At 41.8% G+C, this 8790-nt stretch overlaps 1 protein-coding gene across 2 annotated transcripts in view; it reads left to right on the top strand.

Annotated features, from left to right (window-relative positions):
* Window positions 1-307: 307 nt before the first annotated feature.
* Window positions 308-8790, top strand: part of CASP2 (caspase 2) — a 31323-nt gene continuing 22840 nt past the window's right edge. For both annotated transcript variants that reach the window (XM_063434926.1, XM_063434925.1), the window contains exon 1: window positions 308-585. The gene's annotated coding sequence lies outside the window, so the exon portion shown is untranslated. The remainder of the gene's footprint in view (window positions 586-8790) is intronic.

The raw sequence follows: 8790 nt of genomic DNA, 5'->3' as shown, positions 1-8790 counted from the left end.
ACACAGAGAGCTGAGGTATATTATATATGATTTATTACACACAGAGCTGAGGTATATATTATATATGATTTATTACACACAGAGCTGAGGTATATTATATATGATTTATTACACAGAGAGCTGAGGTATACTATATATGATTTATTACACACAGAGCTGAGGTATATTATATATGATTTATTACACAGAGAGCTGAGGTATGTATGATTTATTACACTGGGAGCTGATTTTGTTGATGGTTTCTGATATTGACCAATCAGTAAAAAGCCCGCGAAACCTGGCTGACGTCACGGAGTGGGCGGGGCTAGTAGTGCGCAGGTGCGCGGATTGTGGAGCCAGGCGCGGGGGGTGCTGGGATTCCGTGGCTCCCCGTGGCCGGTGTTCTGGGTGGGCGGAGCCTGTGCGGGGCCGTCACTGAGCCCAGGTCGGTGGAGTCAATCCGGTGACGGACCCGGTGACCCCGCGGCCCCCCCGGCCGCCTCGCGCTGACAGCCTTCCTGTGTTTTGGGTTAGGATCACGTGACGGGGCGTGGCCTGGCTGAGGGGCGTGGCTTGTTACTTCCTCGCTCGCAGCTGCAAAGCTAGGTGAGTTGTGACGTCACTTCATCACTGAATGGGTTAATGACTGTGTTAGAGTGCAAGCTCCCTGGGTCAGTGTATACTGGCAGGGCTAATAGAATGCAAGTTCCTGGGGTCAGTGTATACTGGCAGGGCTAATAGAGTGCAAGCTCCTGGGGTCAGTGTATACTGGCAGTGTTAATAGAATGCAAGCTCCTGGGGTCAGTGTATACTGGCAGTGGTAGTGTTAATAGAGTGCAAGCTCCTGTGTCAGTGTTAGGGTTAATAGAGTGCAAGCTCCTGGGATCAGTGTTAGTATTTAATAGAGTGCAAGCTCCTTGGGTCACTGTTAGGGTTGTAGAGTGCAAGCTCCTTGGGTCACTGTTAGGGTTGTAGAGTGCAAGCTCCTGTGTCAGTGTTAGGGTTAATAGAGTGCAAGCTCCCTGGTCAATGTTACGGTTATAGAGTGCATGCTCCTGGGGTTATTGATATTAGAGCACAACCTGTTGCGGTGTATGTGTGCTGGCAATGCAGGGTGATAGTAACAACCCCTGGATGTTGGGCTAAGGTAACATCCCCAGTTTCTGGTACTTGGAAACCAGAGTAATCTGAATGTACCTTTCCTGGTTAAATACTTTATTATTTGAAGGGGACTCGCCACTACCAAATAACGAAGTCAGTGTTTTGTAGATATACCCCCAAATAATAATGTAGTATTTAATTATGTATTATTTTCACTTGGTTTATATCTAAACACAGCCTGGAAATGATGCTGATCTCTTGTCTGCACCCTTTACAATCCATCCCCTTCTTACCCCTCCCAGACCTTCTGTGGCTGTCTAATCACATACTCTTAAAGGATCACTATAGTGTCAGGAAAACAAAGCGTTTTTCCTGACACTATAGTGCCCTGAGGGTGCCCCCTCCCGTGGCGCTGAAGGGGTTAAAACCCCTTCAGCCACTTACCTTAATCCAGCGCCGGGCTTCCTCGGCGCTGGTGACCACTCCTCCCCCGCGGCGTCAGCTCCCCCGTCTGACGTCAGCGGAGCCGAATGCGCATTTCTCAATGCTTTCCTATGGACGCTCTGTGCGATGGAGGCGAAATGTGCCTCCAGCGTCGCAGATGCTGCCATAGTGGCTGTCCGGAAGTCAACAACTAAAGGGTGGATTAACCCCCTAAGACCGCAGGACGTACTATGCCGTCCTTATTTTGGTGGCTCTAAAAGCCGCAGGACGGCATAGTACGTCCTGCGATCTTATGTACTTACCCGGTCGCCGGCGATCCCACGCCGGCGATCGCGGTATGGGGGACTTACCCGGGAGCCCAGGGAGTCCCCCTGCGTCCTCTTCAGCCGCCCAGGGCCATGTGATCGCGAGGTCCTTGCGAGGACCCCGCGATCACATGGACGGCATAGCCGTCCAAGGCATTGCCAGCAGGGGGAGTGCCTGTAATGACAGGTACTCCCCCTTTTGTCTGAAATACAAATAAAAAATGTTAAAACAGTGTAAAAATAAATTATATATACTTAGATCATATATATATTTATTATATATATGATCTAAGTATATATATACACACATATACACACATACACATAAATATGCATACACTGTCTACGTGTATTTTAATATTAATATATACATAATTATATATATATATTAATATCAAAATACACGTACAATGATATTGATTAAATATATATATAATTTTCATTATATATATATTTATATATAATAAAAAATAAATATATAAATACGTTAAAAAAATAAATAAAAAAATAATAAAAAAATAATGAAAAAAAATAGATAAAAAATATATAAACATGCGTAATTTCGTTCTAACTGTATTTTAAAATTAATATATATATATTGATATCAAAATACATGTAGAACGAAATAATATATATATCTATATACATAAGTATATACGTATATATCACTATGTATATACCTATATATAAATAAAAATAATTAAAAAAAATTATATACATATATATACACACATATATATATACACACATATATATATAATAATTCTACGCATATATTTATGTAATAATTTTACATAATTAGGTCATTTTATTAATTACAATTTGCAGGACCTGCCTGCCAACCCAGGCCAAAAGTTCAGGGAATTACATTGTCTAGCACTATATTTAACTCTGTAACTTTCCAAGACACCATGAAACCTGTACATGGGGGGTACTGTTTTACTCGGAAGACTTCGCTGAACACAAATATTAGTGTTTCAAAACAGTAAAATATATTACAACGACGATATCGTCAGTGACAGTGAAATTTTTTGCATTTTTCACACACAAATGGCACTTACACCGACGATATAATTGTTGTGATACGTTTTACTGTTTTGAAACACTAATATTTGTGTTCAGCGAAGTCTCCTGAGTATAACAGTACCCCTCATGTACAGGTTTTATGGTGTTTTCAAAAGTTACAGAGTCAAATATAAGGTTTGCGTTTCAGTTTTTTCACATTAAAATTCGCCAGGTTGCCTTTGAGACCGTATGGTAGCCCAGGAATGAAAATTATCCCCATGATGGCATACCATTTGCAATAGTAGACAACCCAGGGTATTGCAAATAGGGTATGTTCAGTTTTTTTAGTAGCCACTTAGTCACAAACACTGGCCAAAATTTGCGTTCAAATTAGTTTTTTGCATTTTCAAATATTAACACTAACTTTGGCCAGTGTTTGTGACCAAGTGGCTACTAAAAAAGACTGGACATACTCAATTTGCAATACCTTAGGTTGTCTACTTTTGCAAATGGTATGCCATCATGGGGGTAATTCTTATTTCTGGGCTACCATATGGTCTCAAAGGCAACGTAATCAATCTGGCGAATTTCAATGTAAAAAAACTGAAATATGTAACACGCTATATTTGACCCTGTAACTTCCCAAAACACCATAAAACCTGTACATAGGGGGTACTGTTTTACACGCGAGACATCGCTGAATACAAATATGTGTATGTTATTGCAGTAAAACAAACAGTATTATGACATTCACAGTTAGAATGTCACGTAGAACTAAAAAAATGTAAAAAATTCTTATTTTCTCCCATTTTTTAAATATTTTTTTCATATTAAATTATGTTCCATACCTAAATATTTGATGTAAAACGAAAGCCCCGTTTCCCCTGAATAAAATGATATATAATAATGGGGGGTGCATTTAATATGAAAGGTGAATTATGGTTGGACAGACATATAGCGCAAATGCCAGGTTTTGTTTACGTTTTTTTTGGATCACAACTTGTACATTTGGCTGCGGTCTTAAGGGGTTAACCCCAAATGTAAACATAGCCGTTTCTCTGAAACGGCTATGTTTGCATCTGAAGGGTTAAAACCTGAGGGACCTGGCACCCAGACCACTTCATTGAGCTTAAGTGGTCTGGGTGACTATAGTGTCCCTTTAATGCAGCTCAATGAGAAGTATTTGCAAGGCAGTTGCTTTGGGCGATTGCTGCCTCTTCAGTTCAGTTCAGCTGAGCTTATAAAACCAGGAAGTAACAGGACCAATTATCTGATTGACAGGTGTGGGGAGGGATGGGGGGGGGGGGGGGGAGGGACAAGGTCAATTTATAAAAGTGACAATTTTTATTGAAATCTGCACTTTTGGAAAAATGAAAAAAAGAAGACACACTCTTCACATATAAAGCATTTCAGCAAGATAGGTGTGTGTCTAGTGTTTCTTTAATCCAGAAGTTGAAATGATGTGGCACTCTTTTAGGGAAAAAGGTATAGGAACCAATGCTCCTCCGGTACTTTGTAGTAGAGGCCCGCAACCTCTCAAGCGGTAGAATATAAATCATATAAAACGGGGTAGGTGCTGAGCCTAAATAGTTCTTATTTGGATATATGCAACAACAAGGAAAAAGAACAGAAGAAACTAATAGTGTAGTATATTAAAACTGTTGTTGGTATAAATAGGATACAAATGTGCACACACACTTTTATGGAGCTTCAATGTAACTCCAACTTATGTGCCTGGGCGAATGATCCCCACCTAAGGATTTAGTGCAGTGCAGATGCTATGTGGTCGTAGTTGTAGAAGGTATCCTCAGTATTATTATTGTATTATTTATATAGCGCCTTCAGATTCCGTAGCGCTGTACAATGGGTGGACTAACAGACATGTACCGTAATTGAAACCAGACAACTGGACGTACAGGAACAGAGGGGTGGAGGGCCCTGCTCCATTAGCTTACATTCTCATAAAAATAACAGATAAAAATCTTAGTATAGTTTAGTATATTGAGCTTTGAAGCAGGGGTAGGTATAAATATAAAACATGCACTCACATGTAGTCCAGCCCTAAGATTTGCTCCAAAAATAGCGCGGGAAGTGGTATGATCATCGCTCAAGGATATAGGTGTAGTCATGTTATGGTACTTTTTGAAAGTAAACCAAAATGTTCAAAGTCTATCTGTTCCTGTCCAAATCAATAAATTAAATTGCGTATATACGCTGAAGTAATTAAGTCTGACACACGAGGTTCAGGTTAAAATAACTTCGAGGAAGTTTATTGGCAAGTGAAGAAAAAGCGGGCGCGCAGGCCCTTTTAAGAGGCATTTTGCGTCATCATTGATTATTAGAATATCAGCAAATAAACATCATCAATTGGATTAATTGTTAAGTGACGGAGTTAGTGTCTTACCTATTGGTTAGTAAAATTAAGAGGTTAGTCCCGTGCCCACCCATCAGAGGTGGGATTATTCTGGACACGGGTGGGGGACAAGGGGGTCCTAAGCGTCATTTTACACGGTCAGTGATATCAGGCTTTATGTCCAGGTGCAAGGTCTCTTATGAATAGAACATTTCATTACTACTGTGTTCTGTGGCCTTCAAACTGTACTATCTTACAAGCTCTTAAGGAGTAGCCAGCAAGTCTTAAGGAGTAGCCAGCACCTCCTGGTACTTGTCCTTGAAGGAAACACGGTCTTTGTCTACTGTACTAATTGGGTTGAGAAGTTCAGTCACGTAATGTAGTTTTAAAATGAACAAGTTAAGTCATGAGGACAAAATGGAGGATTGAAGAAGTCAGGTTAGGAGGACAAAATGGAGGACGAAGTCACAGTATAAAGTTAAAATGGAGTTAGTACAATAATTCAATACAAGTACAATAAAGATTTTTAATAATTCCACATCAGTCCCCCCTATGAAATGTTAGATTCTAAGAGATAAAACTTTATTATGTTAGTATCAGAAGACGTGTTAACCCAAAGGCACAGAAACCCCGTGGCTGCTAGCTAGATGTTAATGCAAAGTGCAAGGCTGTCCCTAGATCTGACCCTAATAGGCTAACCATCCGTCAGTATGGCTCTCGAACGCTTCACACCCAAGGGTATCCCATGGCAGCTAACCTACCACTTCTCCACATGGGGCCTTTACCATTCACTGACAGATGCTGTCCCTAATCTAGTCCCTTCCTAGAATTCCTGCACTTTATCAACAAAGGGGATAATTTGCAGCGGCAGACAGGGTGAGTTGATGTCTTGGAATTCTTGGTCATCAACTTCGAGATGGGTCAAAGTGGGTGTTGCTTGGTCAACAGTCTTCATGAGGGATTTTCTCAGACATGGGAGGACACAACAAAAGAGAAGAGCAAAAATAAAAAGAAAAATTAGTATAGCCATACCAATCTGCATTAAAGCCTTTTGCCATCCTGTCATCCAACCAAACCATCTTTCCCAGGGATCTTTTATCCCAGAATTCCTTTTTAACTCTTCAGACAGGTCATTTAATTTTTCTATAGCTAGTGTGACTTTACCATTAGGGCCTGTGTTTTCTGGGATGTAGGTACAACATGTCATAGTGTCGGGCAAAATCTTACAAACCCCTCCTTTTTCGGCTAAGATCATATCTAGGGCCATTCTATTCTGGAAAGTCATTTGGGATGTGGCCTGCAACTGTTCGGCCAACCCCTGGAGGGCGTCTCTGGTGTAATTGACAAAACGCTGTTGATTATAATAAATGTAATTTATCCAATTTAGATTCTTGTTTGCGGTAACTATGGTAAAAATTGATTCAAATCCTGCAGCAACCTCATCTCTTGCTTTAAACTCATTGGGTACCCCCCTAGGCACCCCGATGGCATCAATGTAAATGTGAGGGTCAAAACTTCCTTTTACTGGGGCTTCACGTTTAACCTTAGTGTGGCTGGGCCCATGGGTGTTGAGGTGTGTGTCAGAGATAATGTGGATAGGCATAATGGCCTTAGTCAACGTACACTCCCCCCACCACGCTGTGTCCATTCTGGATCTTAACTGTAAATCCCCACACAACCAGTAAATATCTCCTAATGACCTAGTGTGATGCTGCAGTAAACGTACGGGGACAGTTCTGTATGTAGCACAATAACCTTTGGAAAAGTTACCCACAAATTTACCAATACCATCGTACATGGCATAGCAAGTGTAATTACCTTTATATACGGTAATACCATCAGGGGGTTTGACATCGTTGGCTAGGAGAGGATACTCCTTTGTCCATGCAATACATATGGACCTGTTAAAATTATAGTGATAGGCAAAAAGGCTTAAAATACATTCTTCTATATCTACAGGTAGGATTAAAGGTACGGTACCCAGGTGAGGCCGGGCACCGCCACACACATAACATGCGGTTCTATTATGCTTATTAGCATTATATTTCATCCATTCTAACCATAAATTTACATCATGAAAACCTGTTTCAGCGGCCATGGTATCTTCAAAAGTGGGGTTAGCAATGGCCATCATGTCCTGAAAGGTCTGGATATGGGGTTTTAATGGGTTAGGGACCATATGGGTGGCCCCTTGCCACTCAGAAGAGTTGCACATATCTTTAAGGTAGAAATGCCCTAATTTCTGGTAGGAACCCCTTTTCCAGTACATTCCCATCACATACTGGTCTGCATCTGTTGGGCTTGGGTGCTCAATGTTAAGGATTAATTTCATTGGTGTGCTCCCCCCAGGCTTTCTCAGAGTCATTCTCTGGAGAAGCGATCTACCATGATCATCTACTTTAGCTACGGCACTTTTTGGTTTGTAACCCCAGGCAGGCCCGGCATTCCATCCCGCTGCCCCCCAATGATCACAATTGTGCCCCCATTGTTTGTCAACTACACAAACATATGGGTCTTTCGAATGAGGGATATCTCTATAGATGCTCTGGATTTGTGGTGTGGGAAATGGGCATTCTACAATATCACAATAGTCAAAGGTATAGGTAGCCACCTGGGTGCATGATGAATTATACCAGAAGGTGTACCCACTAATGTCTTTGGTAATGGCTACTTGCTGGGCCTTCATAAGGCTAATTAAGGAGAAGATGTACCAGAGATACATGTTTGTGCGATATTCGCTTCCTCTGGGGCAGGAGATTTCTTGCAGTGGGAAGCGTGGATCCAATTTGGCCTACCGGCCAATTTGACGGAGGTTGCGGTAATCAGGAGAACTTGGAATGGACCGTCAAATCTCGGTTCTAGGGTATTTTTCCGCACAAACTTCTTAACCAGGACCCAATCTCCGGGGAGTAGGTTATGGGAACCTGTATCCAATTCGGGATCTGGAATTGAAGAGAAAACTTGGGCATGTATTTTGTTTAGGACATTTGCAAGTTCAGTTACATAGTCTACTAAAACATCTGATTGGAGTTGCAACTGCTGCGGATAATAACAACCTAGTCTGGGTGCTGTCCCAAATAGAACCTCATATGGGGACAGTGAATGCTTCCCTCTAGGTGTGTGCCTAACACTGAATAGAGCTATTGGTAGGCTTTCTGGCCAGGGCATCTTTGTTTCTTGTGACATTTTTAACATTCTGGTTTTTAGAGTGCCATTCATGCGCTCCACTTTACCACTACTTTGTGGGTGGTAAGGGGTATGGAAGGCTAGGGTCACCCCTAGAGCAGTCCAAATTTCTTTAGTCACAGTTGCTGTAAAGGCTGGGCCTTGATCACTCTCAATGACTTCTGGGAGTCCGAATCTGCATACAATATCTGTAATTAGGCGCTTTGCGGTTGTCTTTGCAGTGATATTGGCCACTGGGTAGGCTTCTGGCCAGCCTGAGAACATGTCCACTATTACTAGTGCATATTCATGGGGCCCACTCTTGGGCATTTGGATGTGGTCAATTTGAATTCGTTGGAAGGGGTACATGGGCTTTGCCAGGTTCTTTGCAGGCACCTTGACTGGTCTTCCCGGGTTGCATTTTGCACAAATAACACA

Source organism: Pelobates fuscus, chromosome 10 (assembly GCF_036172605.1).
Source record: "Pelobates fuscus isolate aPelFus1 chromosome 10, aPelFus1.pri, whole genome shotgun sequence".
In the NCBI taxonomy this organism is placed as follows: Eukaryota; Metazoa; Chordata; class Amphibia; order Anura; family Pelobatidae; genus Pelobates; species Pelobates fuscus.
Note: the sequence above shows the minus strand (reverse complement) of the source record. Positions and strands in the feature narration are given on the sequence as shown.